The sequence below is a fragment of the Thunnus albacares genome, chromosome 9, assembly GCF_914725855.1.
Source record: "Thunnus albacares chromosome 9, fThuAlb1.1, whole genome shotgun sequence".
In the NCBI taxonomy this organism is placed as follows: Eukaryota; Metazoa; Chordata; class Actinopteri; order Scombriformes; family Scombridae; genus Thunnus; species Thunnus albacares.
In genome coordinates, this window is record NC_058114.1 from 25,717,792 (window position 1) to 25,732,795 (window position 15,004).

Below are 15,004 nucleotides of genomic sequence, written 5' to 3' on the forward strand. Positions count from 1 at the left end.
TTCTCATACTGAATAACTGCACCAAGAATCTCATGAAATTTTGGGCTAGTGAAAAGATATCCCCATCCCCAAGAGGATGTGACATCAGTAACATCATTGCAACATGATGAAACGATACACAGGAAAAGGTACTGCATTTACACATTAACACAATTGAACCAAGAGATTCATTTCTTGTAGTCCATCATGTTTTTAATATGTATAATCATAAAATCTGGCAATATGGCTTTGGCTCGATGTATTAGCAATGCCCAGAACCTGTCTATCCTATTAGAAGCAGCTGTTAGCTTGGCACAGGCATTTTAAATATCTTTACTGCCACAGCCTCTTCTTACTGTGATGAAGACTTGCTGTTTGTCAAAGTGTTAAATCCTATCATGTGCTCCGGATCTCATGCCTCCACATCCTGTGTCATTGTCTGGTTTGTTGAGGCACCGGTTTGAGCTCAGAGTTGGCTGATGCTCAGAGATTGCTTTATTAATATTTGAACATGTTTTAATGCTTTTTACTCTGAATCTGATGTATGCACAGTATGAAGATCCATGCATTGCTCAATATGTTACATAGTAAATGGGTTAAGGTTTTAAGCAAGCTTACTGTATGTCCAGTGACAAATTGTCATAGACCATCTCTCTGTACTGTACCAACACCACTGTAGTTCAGCAGTGCAGAGCTGTGCTCAGGCAATTAGAGAGCTGCCTTTGTTGCCTTTAACGAGTTTGACCCGTTTTGCTGATAATACGCATAAATTTCCATTCTTTCTCCTTTTCTCTGTTTCCCTGTCTGTCTTCGTGTCTGTCCCTATCTTTTCCTTTTTTTCATCCTCTATCTCCCTCTGTCCCTCTCTGTATGTGTGAATTAGAGGAATCCTAATCCTGTGAAACAATGTTTTGTGTGAACAGTACGAGGGAGCTGACCTTCACATTCTCACCGGAATTCATATCCATCTGGACATTCCCATGGATTACCCTAAAAGAGCCACACGTGTATGCGTGTTAAAAAGTGGTATGTGTTAATGTGTATGTTTATTTGTTTACATCTACTCAGGTGTGTTTCTATGTGACTACTGTGGGTGTGTGTGACATAGGAGTGAGGGAAGAGAGAAAGCTTGCTGCTCGCTTGCCCACATGAGCATCCAGGAGTTATCTGTTCAGCCAAGCTGAGACAGACTGACTGTGAGAGAGAGGAGGAAGGTGAGTGAGTAGACGGCGAGCGAGGGAGGCAGATACTGAGGGAGGGAGATACGGCAGAAAGGGCAGAGATACTGAGGTGTGGGAGTGAGATAGACAGGAGGGCTCTGCACAGATAGAGAGGGTAAACTACAGCTATACTTAGGGAGGAAAACAGAGCGGGGAAGGAAAAGATGATGAGAGGAGAAAGTGGTTGGGCACTGGGGAGGGAGGACAGGAATGATGAGAGCTGGCGTGGTTGAGAAAGCAAGCAGAGGAGAGAAGTTCATAGAAAAAATATGATGACGGAAATGGAGAAATAAGCATTGAAATGAGATTTCAATACTTGTGCCTACAGTAGATTTACGTAGGAGTGATATGGATATGTCCTTGTAACCTCAAGGCTGAAACAGTCACTGAACATCAATTTGTCACTCATCCTTGTAACATCAATTTCTATTCTATGTAGCTATCTAGCTAGCAAATCTAAACAATGATGATGGAGTCAAGATGATGGATTGAAAGTAACCAGGTGTTCAAACCGAAAATGGCACTGTGATGGGAATAAAAAAAGGGAAACACACACAAGGGGCTACGTTGATGGGGTGGGGTTACTTGAGGTGCCCGGGGATACTGAAATATGATATGCCTTATCAGATGCCAAAACACTGCACAGTGGTTCATAATTTGAGGAAGGATTTTACATTTCTGGTAAGTTATCGTAGCGGCAATCATTTCAAGACGATAGCCAGGAAACCAGAAATACTCATCCAAAGTACAAAGTAATCTAGCAGGATTGTGTGTTTGTGCGTCTGTGAGTTGCTGGATGACATCACATTGCAGAGGAGGGTGAGCTAGGTTCAACTTCTTTGCTGCTTATGTCTGTCTGAACACTTAATTCAGTTAGTTAGAAACTTAGAATGGTCATAATCGAAGAGGAAGTCATAATGTCTTTTTGTTAACTTGTCAAACGTTATGGTTCAAAATGTCTTTATTTTGCTGTCAGGAAAAAAAAAAAAAATATATATATATATAATTATATATATATATATATGTATACTCCTTTTTAACTCTCTTGATGACAGTTTACAGCAAGCAAATGCACATTATTTTCCAAATTAACCAGACCATAACCTGCCTCCTTGACAATTTCCATCCAGTCCTTGTGTCTCTACCACCTTTGAAACCAAACCTATGCCCTTGTTTGAATGTGGAAGAGGAGGTTATGGTGGAAGAGTGCTAAATGTCCTCCAGTCTTTGCAGATATCAGAGGAATTGTGTCCTAAACCCCTGACAGCAGCACTCCACATCTGGTGAAGAGGATGATCTGAGGTGGGCAAGTCGAGGAGAAAGGGTGAGGATGAGGTGCAAGGGTAGAAAAGTGAAAGGAGGAGGTGTGGATTAAAGGGGGCCAGCTGTACAAGGTTAAGGCTTAAGGGAGAATGGAGGGAAGGAATGAAACAGCACAACACCATGGTTCAGTGAAGTCAGCAGAGTTGCATCACCCTCTTCCAGTATATTCCAGTATTCTGTTGTCAGTCTGCCGCTATATTGATCACTAACCAGTCGTGAGGAAGCAGTAGTGTCTGTCTTATAGGCCAACATGATTTTTTTCTCTTTCACTAAAACATTTTTCTCACTTCCAAAACCTCAAGCGTGCTCCCACTCTCAGAGCAAGAAGGTTAGACACCATGGTGAGTTTGCCAAGTCCATGACTCACGCACACTCATGCATACACATGAATAAGCTGCACGACTTAGCCGCAGGTGGTTAACCAATCAATAGCCTGTGCTGAATGACGGCTGCTTGCGTGCATTCATGACTCAATGGGTGTTCTTCGTCAGCACAACTGTGTGTAGAAAAAGAGTGAGGGTGTGATGATGGCAAAGTTTGGACAGCACAGTCATCTTTTAACAACCTCTAAACTACATCTAACACACTGTCTGAGCAAACAGTGAACAGGTCTTATGACATTTCTGCCACAACTTTTTATTTCAAACCTAAATCCACCCATCAGACCCTCCTTTTCATCCTCTCTTCCACTCTTTCTCCTTTCATCTTCTCTTGCTCATTATAGTTTTGTTAATATACATTTTCTAAATCCTTCACCATCACCCAGTACTTTTCTTCTTCTCACCCCCTCTCCACCCCCCACTCCTTGAAAGCTAGAAATCAGGACAGTTCAGCAGCGGAGGGGTTAAGATGAACCCGGGCTTGTGATTGGCTGCCGGCCGGCGGTCTCAACCAGCCTACAGAAAGAGGTAACCAGGCAACCTCAGAGAGGGAGAGAGAGGGAGAGGAAAGAAGAGGGGGCAGAGGAGAAAGGAGGAAAAAAAAAACGCGCTGAAAGAAGCCTGGCATAGTTTTGTGGGGATTGTGGAAAAAGATGTAAGGAAGCTTGGGAGCGCTCTCCCCGGGATGGAAAACTGGATTACTCTCCCTGCTGAAACACACTGTGGATGTCTGAACAAACCAGGAGGAGATACACGGGAATGAGTGGATTCTAAAGCCTTTTCACAAAATGGGAACTAACTGTGCTAATTTTCGCTGTAGTGCAAAGGTAAGTGCGCCAATGCAAACAGCCTGTACGGCTGCAGCACAAGTGCACGAATCTCGTACCGGGCCTGCGCACAGGGTGCAGAGAGTGTGTACTTTTAGATCGATGTGTGATAGTTGGTGTATCTGAACCGTAGAGGAGCCTGTGGATTCACTGCTCCTATCACTGCAATGAATTATCCATTGCTGCTGCTGCTGCTGCTGCCGCTGCTGGTGCATCGGGATTTTAGCGTGCGCGCGTGTGTGTGTGTGTTTCGCGCGGTTGTGGGGGAGTGACCCCCTCACTGAAACATAGTGGTCAGGGGCTCTGTGTGTGTTTGTGTGTGATGTTAGGCGGGGGGGAAAGACAGTGCTGCATTTGGCATCTGTCTCATTATATGTAGTTGCGCTTCACGGGGCGTCCTTCTCCAGGAGCACCAGATTATTCACAATTATTCACTATAAATAAGTTTATTCCGTGACCCATGAGGAATATTTTCTGTTTAACGTGTACTTGACGAGCTTTCTCTTGCGTGGTGTATGTGTATTTGCTTCCTGTTCTGCCCCCAATGAAAACGTCGTAAGGACTCGTATCTGTGGCACTTGGTAGAGACTTTATAGAAACCTGATTACAGGCTTCTTAACGGTATTTGTATCTTAAAGATATTACTGAAGGATGTCAATGAGTAGTGTGTTTTTGTGACCTTACTGCAACTCCTCGTTGACATTTTTGTACATGTATTTACAGTTTGCTGTGATATATGTATGGCAGCACATTGTTGCAAACTTTGATTTCATATTATGCAAGCAGACTTCACATCCCCGCAGTGGTTAAAGTAATGTTCCTCATGTGCGGCTTTTGTCCAGTTTGAAGGGTTAAGGCTCAAAATGGGAGTGAAGTGAAACGAGGTAGAGTGGAGGTTACACGGATGTTGATGTGTGTAAGTGTAGAAATGTAGTCAATGGTGTGTAGGCTATAGCTGGTTCCCAGTCACTGGGTTTGGGTTGATGGAGAAAGAGGGAAGGAGAGTTGAATGGGCGACCCGGTCAGTTTGCTTTGGGGGGCCCAGACTCCGCTGCAGCTAAAAGCCGCATTAATCATGAAGCTGTGCTCTGCAGACTGACACACACACTCTCTCTCTCTCTCTCTCTCTCTCTCTCTCTCTCTCTCTCTCTCTCTCTTTCTCTCTCCCTCTCTCTCTCTCCCTCTCTCCCTGTCTGTCTGTCTAGCAAGCAATCTGCATCATATATATAGGCTCCCTGCAAGTCTATGCATGTGTCTGCACCATGATCTTTCATTTTTAGTTGGTTAACCAGAGTATTTCTAATTTGAGACATTACAGCTGTACTCTACTGTAGATCACAGAGAAACACTGTACTTCTTACTCTGCCTTATTTACCTGATGACTGTTATTAGTTACTAGGCAGATTCAGATTTTACATGGGGAACATAGTAATGGAAAATGGTGCATCTTTACAATTAGAACTACCCCAAATTATATATTTATTTCTCTTAGTACACAGGACCACCTGTCTAAAATGGAACATTCCTCATAATACGCCTTTTGATTATTACCATTTTACTACTGATACTTATTTACTTTTAGCTGTAAAAGTAAAAAAAAATGAATGCAGGAAATGTATTTCAATTGATGATTTTAGCATTGTAGCGCTGCTACTTAAACCTCGTTAAAGGATTTCAATACTTTTCACTAGTGCCAAACAGACCTCTTACTTCTGCCTGTATGGGCCCAGCAGGCGACTCGAGGTCGTCATAGAAACCCACAGAGTATTGTGTGGAAACTCTCAAAGAAAACACTGTCGAAGGCTCTCTTTCTCCCTCTTTCAATTCTCATCTCCGTCTGCTCTGTCTGCAGTCTTGGCCTCCCTTTTCTTTTTGCCCATTCTCTGTCACTTTCCAAAACCCAGCCTGCCTTCTTTTTTTAATTTGTGTTTTTTCCAATGAAGTATAGGTCTTGTGTATGTGTACTGTACAACGGTAGACAATGCTCGTTGGATGAACGTTGGTCTAAATCTTAAACATAAAAGACCCCTTTTAGGCTGTGTATTCTTGACATCAAGAAATCATTGGAAGCTGGAGCTTACTGTTAACATTTCCTAAAGCTTTTCACAGCCTTTGCTAAAGTAATCTTGTAACTCTGAATTTGTATCTCAGTTGGAAACAAGTTGTACCTCTGATATCTGGAAAGCCCTTTTTTTCACTCAGAATAGTTTTATGCTGCAAAGAAATCCCTCTGACATCATGTAAATGTGTAAAAAAAAAAATAAAATAAAGCACCACCTTCTAATAATTACATCAAGCTCTAGGCTTTCCTTTGACTGTGTTCTGTGTAAAGGTTGGATTGTTGCACTGCTACTTTAAAAGTAAAACTGGCCATTAAGGACATTGAGGTGGATTGGTGTTTCCCGATCCCCTGAAAACCAGAGAACCTGAGGTCAACTGGGTCTCTGTCCCAGTTCCAAGTCAGGTCCAACTTAATTTGCTGTGAGTCTTTGGTGTGTATACCACAAGCTTTCATTGGACCCAGAATGACCAAGGAACAACACATACTGTATTTTTTATCAGCTAGTAAGAATTTAACAAATTATTTGCGTGAAACACTGTGAAAAATGTTAAAATAGCATTCAGTAGATTAGTCATGTTTCTCCAATAACTTGTTTACACCACAGTTTTACAATGACCTTATCATTTGCAGAGCTGTCTACTTTACTGAGGCACCCCAATGACACTTGTTGCTATAGATACGATTCAATGCTGCAATAAATTGATACCTTATTCAAGTTACTTGCTCGGTTCAGCGCCTGCTGTGTCTCTGTGACATTTCTTTAAATTAGCTGTGGTGAAAACAATGAGCAGGCAGCGGCAGTGGAATTAAATGTTTGCATGAAGATAACTAACATTCGCCAAGTCATCCACATTCATTATGTTCTCTTCCTGTTTTACCAACCATTGCTCAATGTTGGTAAAACAGGATGTCCCTTTTGTACACTTAATTTCTAACTTGACAAAACAATTCTGAATGTAGGTCCCATTTCTTTTGGGTCATTTCAAACGCAAATTGAGTTACTTTTGGGTCCATTTTGTTCTGATCTGCGTGCTTTTCATTTGTTTTCTTATATACGTCAGTAGTGCTTCTCAGATTGGATACATGTTTTCATCAATGAAACACCTACTGAGGTGTTATTTTGATGAGCTCCTGGGTAAATATTCCAAAAGCAGATACAATGAAAATGTCATTTGTCAGTTTAAAGGTGAGCTGCTGTGTAAATGCAATTCATGTTTGATTTTCTCCTCAGCAGTGTGCACTTTTACACAGAGCTCTACAAGCCTGTCCTCCCCATCAGCACTAACATTGATTGTGTCTAATGTCAAAACATGCAGTAATTGTGACTCCTATTTGGGTACATCAAAAATTATGCAACAACTGTGCACTTTTCCTACTTGGGCATTTTGTATCCTGCCATTTCTCCCCTCACCTTTGTAAGTCCGAGTGGTGTGCACCAGGGGTGTCTCAGCACAGGTCTGACCTATGATTGAACCGGGGCTGACTTCTTCTCAGTATGAGTTAAAGATACTGCAAAAGCACTCCCATGTACTGTAACCTCTTTATATTCTTCTAAAATGTTAAAAGTAAAATTATTACCCAATAAAAACTGTATTAAAAGAGCAGAAAAGAAGAAATCGCAGTGAAATTTATACCTGCCTGCTGAGGTCATTTAAACAGGTTGTAACATGTTAAATGTATTTTCTACAGTAGAGGTTTCACTGTTACAGACAAAGCATAGAGGGAGAATTGACTGGCTCTTGGCTGGCTGCCCCTCCCATTGATCGACATTCTTTATATATGTGTGTGTGTGTGACATTCTTTCACATATAATTGGCATCGAGAATATCTTTACAGCACACTGGGAGTGTCTGTGTGTGTATGTGCACCCTATTTCTTAGCCTTTATTAACTCTAAGGGAAATAGAATACATTCCTGTGATACCTGGCAGATCAATATTCATCACATAGACACACATGCAAACACACATAACCTTAAGACACCGGATGTGCCCAGAGCTATCATTACAACCAATCACAATTACCTCTTGAATACAAACAGGCACACTGAAGCACACTACATGCACACAAACACCCACAGAGGGGCCGTGAGAGAGCAGGGAAGTCCATCCAGAGGTGCAGATTGAGCTGCCAGCTAATCTGCCTCTGCAGTCTGTAATCTGTAATCTTCTTAAAACACTCACAATCTGTCCACACCACTGGGATTAGCATCTGAAGACACAACAGTGCGCACACACACAGACACACACTTTCCCTGGTCTTAAATTTGACCGCAAAAAGACTGTTGCGTGGGTTTGGCATGGTCTGCTTTTGCAGCTTCCCAGCTTTAGACAGCACTGTGGCTGAAACAGAATCAGCAGATGAATAAAAGGTATTGCTGTTTATAGTTATAGTTCTTTACTTGTTTGCAGAGAACCTTACCTATTGAGTTATGTAATGTAAATCCATTGCTGAGCAGATATTGTACAGTTATGTGTGTCTAATCATAGGTGTATGGGTATTTCAAAGCATGCAAGAGGTATTAGAAAAAGTTGGAGTCGGTTGACATCACAAATAAATTTTCTAGGGTTACAGTGGAGCTCTGTGCATTTGGCTACATTGTGCCTTTCACCACCAGACTGAAAATGAATGAGCAGCCGCCCTTAATCACCGCTCTGCATCTTTACCCTCACTGTGTCCTTTCTGTGTTTTCCCAATCTCTGTCTCTGGTTCTCCGTCTCTGCCTTGTTTCTGCTATCTCTGTTTTTCTCTACACCTCACTCTCTCTGCCTGTCTGTCTCTCTCTCTTTCCTCTTCTCTCCCTCCATCTCTCTCTGCCTGTAGCATAGCTTCGGGGATTCTCTTGTTTCAGATGAAATGTTGATTATGGAACTGAGACTCGTGAGTTCTTTCTTTTTTTTTCTTACTCACACTCACCCCACCATTAGTATTTCACATCATCATTTTCACATTTTCTATCCAGTTTTTTTTTTTTTTCTATCTTCCTGTATGCGTCGTGTCCCCCCGCTCCTTTCTTTCTCCACTGAGCACCACTTTTGGGGTGAAATCGCAAAGGTGTTCACTTTGTTAATGGGTTTTCACAGCAAACAAAAGCACTTTAGAGCAGGCATTTGTGGGAGGTGAACACACACACACACGCGCACACACATAGAGGCATGCACCACGTTGGAGTCGCAGCACATTAACACTTCAATTAATTCAACGCCTTACATTCTCATTTCCCCAGAAGTCAAGATCCCTGACCACCCGCACCCCCCCTTTTCTTCTCCTCAAATCTCACACACACAAACTCTCACAGTGATGTACGGTGGCCTGCGTCGTGCCTCGGCAGACCCCGGCAGAATTACATGCTACTCGTGACATTTTAGGTGCTGGAGAGAAAGTGGCAAACAAAGCATCATAAATTACATTTTAATTTGTGGGGGTTTTTTTTCTCTGCCTTTCATACAGCTATATACAAAGGAGCAGAGAAGCCTGGTTTTGTACCATATTCTTTATTCAAGGAATACAATGGCTAATGAATGCATGTACAGCACAGAGGGAGAACGAGAGTGGGCTCTCAGTTTTGCTGGGGGGTTTGTTAGCTACACTTCCCTGTGGAACGGCTCCACTGACTTCCACACTCACTGTGAGACTGCAACAAAGTTAGAGAAAGAAATAGACGGAGACAAGAATGAAAAGATGTGTTCCTTGGAGGATTTCCTCTTTATATTTCTCCCCCTCGTTCTCTCTCTGTCTCTCTTTTGCTTTTTCTCCATCTGTGCTTTTCTGTGGCTGCTCGCTAATGAATTTTTAACCGTCCCATGGTTCTCCCACTTGTCTCTCCCTTACTCTCTGTGTTTGTAAAGATTAGCCACAATTCAATATCCATCATTAGCCACTGTCCTCACTGTACCTAATTCAGTGATGTTTCACGGTATGGCAGCAATCTACTCAGTCATGTGGGCACAGTGGCACAGCATGTCTGACCCTGTCTAGTTTTGAAAGACAAGGTGCTCTGGTAACCTAATTCAGTTCCTCGTAGGCGGCGGTAGGGGTGCCTTGTGTGGTAGACATCTGTTGAAGCAGATGAAACGGGGAGGGAGAGGCTCAATGTGGCATCTGTGTCCAAGACAGAAGAGCTGCCCCTGAGCCGGAACCACATCGCTAGATCCCTCCCTGGAGCATCTGGTGCCGGCTCGTACAGCGCGGGCTGGGCTCAGAGGAACGGGTGGGAGCCCAGATGATGCTGCATTCAGCCTGCTGAGCTCACACAATCTGACATACACTGTCACGCATACATACGTTCATCCATGACAAACATACACCTACACATGCATTTTCACTCATTTACAAACTCGTGTGCTTCAGCTCATTCATGGCTCTCAGCACTTAGTCGTTGCACTTTTTGTGATCACAGAATGGAGTTTTATGGTGTTTCATGGGTCATGAAATCTGCTCATCCCATAAAGCAAGTTAAGCTTCAATTAAATTAGATACATAAAAATGGGATCCACTTTTTTCATGCAGCATTAAAGCAATAGTGGAACCCTCTGAGTCTTTAGTTTTTAGTGTTTTTTTTGTATTTTTGCTTACTGTGCTTTACCTGTAACTGATCTATTACACAACCTTTTTCAGGCAGAGCACACTTTATAAACCATAGCATTGAAAATACTAATCCGAAACAAAACTGATTCAAATTATGCTGTTTCTTTATACCTCTGCAAACAGACTAACAGACAAAATGTTTATGTATGAGCGGAAAATGTAGTGAGGCATAAAAGTGGAAGCTCAGAGAAGGTTGAGGCCAAGGTAAGTAATAACTGAAGCCTCTCAATGTCAATGGTGCAGCAGAGCTGTAAGTGGCCATTTCACTGCTCAGGCTCAGTCATTTATTCTCCATGCTGAGTCGTCAGCACTCGCGTAAGAACACACACACACTTGTGCACATGAAGAAACTTGGACACACACTACTATTCTCTTTGCCCATCACCTCCCACTGTGCACTTACACACACACTCGTTCCCCCCCTGCCATGCATTCAAAGAGGTGAGGGGAGCAGATTAAATGCAGTCTGTCATATTTCCAGTCAGTGTCTCCGTAGACCGTTTTTTGAACTGACTGTGCAGAGGTCAGTCATTTGGCCACTGCTGCAACCACTAAGAAAGAGACGGGCTAGATTATGAATGAACAGGCCTAATGCATTTAAAACTCAGTGGCATTGTCAGATTTTCTCTATATGTTCATTTCTGCTATGCCCAACTGCAAACGACTGTATTTCACTGAGATACACAGATGACTGTACCTGTGACAAGAGATCTAACCATGTTGCTGACATATTCAGACTGCCCTCATACCATTGTACCAAGACTAGGAAACTTTGCAGCATGAATATATTGTATGTAACCTGGAAATAAGTTCTCGAGCGCTGACTTGTGGTTTGACAAAGTCAGCAATGGATGTCTCATCCTGCTGATAGGACACTTGTTAGATATCACACCTACCATTACCACCATATAGGCAGTTATTCTTTGCCCCCAGACCAACATTTATAGTCTTCATACAAATCCAATCCCACAAATCCATAACCAGTCATCATAATCCACTAAGCAGAGTCTTTGCTGCCATATATTAACATCCTTTGTTATGCAATGAATCTGTCACCTAGAATATGCTCTTATCACATTTACAGTACTCTTACCAGTTGTTGCACTATGTTCTTTATCAGTTCAGGAAATTATGACAGGATTTTTTTTCTTTGTGTTAGTGTATTTGCAAAGAGAAAGGCAGACAGAGAAGTGTACTGTTATTAGATCATTTACCTAATGCATTTATTTGTAATTTTATTAATGTCTTCTTACACACAATCAGCACTTTCCTAATGACCCAACATGCACCCCTCTAGTGGCAGGATTTTCATTTTTTCCATTTTAAATGTTGTTTACTGGCAGTCATGTAAGAGGATTTGACCCACAGACACATAAATACACATTAGGAATAAAGATAAAATGAATCAGTCCTCACTTAACTGCTGGGAATTTGCAGCTCGAATCAGCCCAGAGCTAGATATTGTGGCTTTGTGCTTTAGATTGAGCTGTAAAAATGGAGCATTAGAACTAGTAAGCATGTATTTATTAGACAAGCATTTACAGGAAATAAAATACAGCTGTACCATTCATTTTTATAAAAACCTAAAGTAGCTTAAACCTGCATTAAGCAATTTCTGACGACTAGGAGGCATAAAGACACCCAAAACCCACCTCATAGCATAGAGCTTTGATACTGTATCAGCTTATCATGTTCTCATGGCTAAGCCTATGGCTGTTAAGCTGTTAGCAAACAATTGCAAGCTAATCCAGAAGAAACGGGGCAACATGGACATCCCATTAGACTCCGTCATCTCTCCACCTGCTCAGTGCAAGTCCATTATTTACAACTACTCAAAAGGAGATATCTCTGGCTTGCTTTTTTTTTTCTTCCTCTAGCCACTTCTTTCCCTTGGCTCTCTATTATTTCACAATGTTCAGGTGGTGAGCACCTGGCTTGTGTAAGCTACATGTTCTGTACTGTGCTAGAAGCTCATGGTGTTACATAAACTGGCATTGTTTTGTGTCAAACCGGCAAATCAAATTAGTAACCTGTGATGTCTTGAGAGGTCGGGAGCTTTTCTCTTAGAGCTTTTGAGGTGTGGATGCAGGAAAGGAAGTTGTTTTCCAACTTAAACTCAGATCTTCTCATAACAGCGCAACTTAATTCTCGCAGACAGAAGATAAACAAAACCAAAACATGTATTTTAATCAAAATTCTAGTTCGTTGTCTTATTTGTTACATAATGAAAGCCCTGTCTTCTCTGTACAACCTCAGTCCTTTCTCTCCTTCACATACACTTTTTTCTTTCACTCTATTCTCCCTCACTAGGACAATCAGCTTATATGGTTTGGCTGGGCAGCAACCATTGTCCGGACTACCCTGCTTACTATGGGTTTTTAAGTTTTTTAATGGACACCATGACGGGTTGTAGTCCTTGTTGCAGCCACTGGGAGGGAATGTATCTCCCCTCTATGACACTATCTCTCATAACATCACAAAGCCAAAGGTAGCTGAAATCTGTTAAGAGCTGCAGGCTTTAGTGTTGACTCTCAGTGGGATTGGTAGGACTGTTTCATCTAACAGTCATAATATTCACTGTCAGAATTAATTATATTGCTGAATGTAGCTTTAATGTGGTCAGTGGTCTTGGTTAAAGCCAAAAGCTAGCAGATTGGTGTTATCAATTAATATAGATTGTAAGTGCCTTTAGCAAATTTAAGGATGCAGAAATCTTCTCTGTCTGTGTGTGTGTGTGTGTGTGTGTGGGTGTGTTTGGGGGGGGTCGGGTGGCCAGCCAGCCTCTCAGTCAGGGGTCTTCTTTAAGGCTGAGTGGAGGATTCAATCACCTGCTCTCAGGTCATTTGTGCTCCTTGATTGAGTTCAACTGAGCATCTACCAGACTGACGTACTCTACTGGGCTGCTGCAGTCACACAATCTGATGCACACACACACACACACACACACAGTCAAATGATGAAGAGGACATATAACTGAAGGGTAAATTATTTTTTTCAGTATAATAGTGCTTTTTATTACCCCCTTACCCCTAGGCCATGACCCTTCTCTCTCTCACACTCACGCACACACACATGCACAAACACACACACACACACACACACCCTCCCTCATATTCTATATCTGAGCATTAAGATAGGCAGCCTTCAATTAGCTGGATATGCTTTCAGATAACGACTCCTCTCTATCTATACTAGTCTGAGGGCTGATGAGTGTGATAAGTAATTTTTGGAAACAAGGGTGTTAAAAGACCACCCATTCAGCCATGGGGGGAATGCTCACTCCATGTGTGTGCGTGCGTGCATAAAGCTGGATTAATGGAACAGACAGGATCTAAGAGCTGCAAGATTAAATGACTGTGAACTGATTTGATGGTTTCAATCACACACGCCTATAATGCCATGGCTGGAGCTGACAGAAATATTTGGCGGGGGCTTATTTTGAAGTTAATAATATGATGTGGATGACTGGACCACTGTATTTGATGTGTTTATGAGTATACGTATGATTTAAAATAGCACAGAACAGCTTGCAGATTCAAATTACTTGAGTCTACTGTGGCCTAATAGCATCTGTACAGTAGAAAAGATTGTATTTATAGAGTGGGAAGACTGTTCTTCATTCTTCCTCCTTGCCTGTATTTTCCTGTGTGACATTATGAATGTACTGTAAGTAGGCAGACCAGGCATGGAGGGACCATTTTCTTTGGCATGGAGCAGTTTTAAGCTTTAAACTTGCATGTCATAAAGTAGCAAAGTGCTACAGCAGCCACTCTGAATAGCCTGTGTCCTTTTGGTAAAAAGTAAGAAAATGGTTATTTATATTTAAATGATATTAAAAGGGACAGAAGAAAAAGGTACAGTTTGAAGCATGTGTTTTAAAACGGAGCCATCCAGTCAAAAAGTACTTAAAGATGTCAAAAAGGGAAAGAAGCAGGAACAGGAGTGAACAGTGAGGGATAAAGAAGGAGCAGCAGGAAGTGAGAGACAGAGAGAAGTGAGGTGAGAAATGGTTGTGATTGCCTGGTGTGCCTCAGTGAGTTCTGCAATGTTATTAGTCATACTACCTGCTGCTGTGATCTGCCCAGCTCACCTCACCCAGCTCTCGCTCGCACACCTCCACCCGGCATGTGCATGTGCCCTCATGCGTTCGTGTGGGTGTCTAATAGGTTTTAGAGCTGGCGATGAGTCCACTGTCTCACCTTTTACTCTTTCTCCCCCCCCCCCCCTCTCTGGAGACCCTCCACTCGCCCGGAGAAAACAGACTCTTACCTTGGCCTCTGCTGTAAATCGCCCCTCAAATGAGTTCTTACTGTGATCCCCTCACGCTGCCTTGGACCAGAGCTCTCCTGAGAGAACAACTTAATGATCCCCAGTCTGATAAACTGGAGGACTGAGGAATGAATGGAAATTTGTGCTGAGGGGAATATTTGAAGCCTATATTGTCTAGCAGGTGGCCTTCCTTGAGAGTGGACCTCTTCACCAAAGTGGATTGACCTCAGCAATTTATTACCTACATCGCTGACATCCATCACATCTCAGCCTTCAGGGACACGCACGCAATAATAATATCAAAGCAGCCCTATACAACTGGTCATATGACTGTCTCCCCGCTGCTGTGGCTGCCTGT

At 42.4% G+C, this 15,004-nt stretch overlaps 1 protein-coding gene across 20 annotated transcripts in view; it reads left to right on the forward strand.

The window, feature by feature from the left end:
• dab1a (DAB adaptor protein 1a) overlaps nucleotides 1-15,004 on the forward strand; it is a 239,874-nt gene that overhangs the window by 161,128 nt on the left and 63,742 nt on the right. The window contains exons 1-2 of one of the 20 annotated variants that reach the window (XM_044360758.1): nucleotides 2,224-2,523; nucleotides 3,339-3,729. The exons of 18 other annotated variants lie outside the window; for them this stretch is intronic. The gene's annotated coding sequence lies outside the window, so the exon portion shown is untranslated. Of the gene's footprint in view, nucleotides 1-2,223; nucleotides 2,524-3,242; nucleotides 3,730-15,004 lie in introns of those variants that run through there. One more of the 20 variants, XM_044360760.1, reaches the window with a different exon arrangement.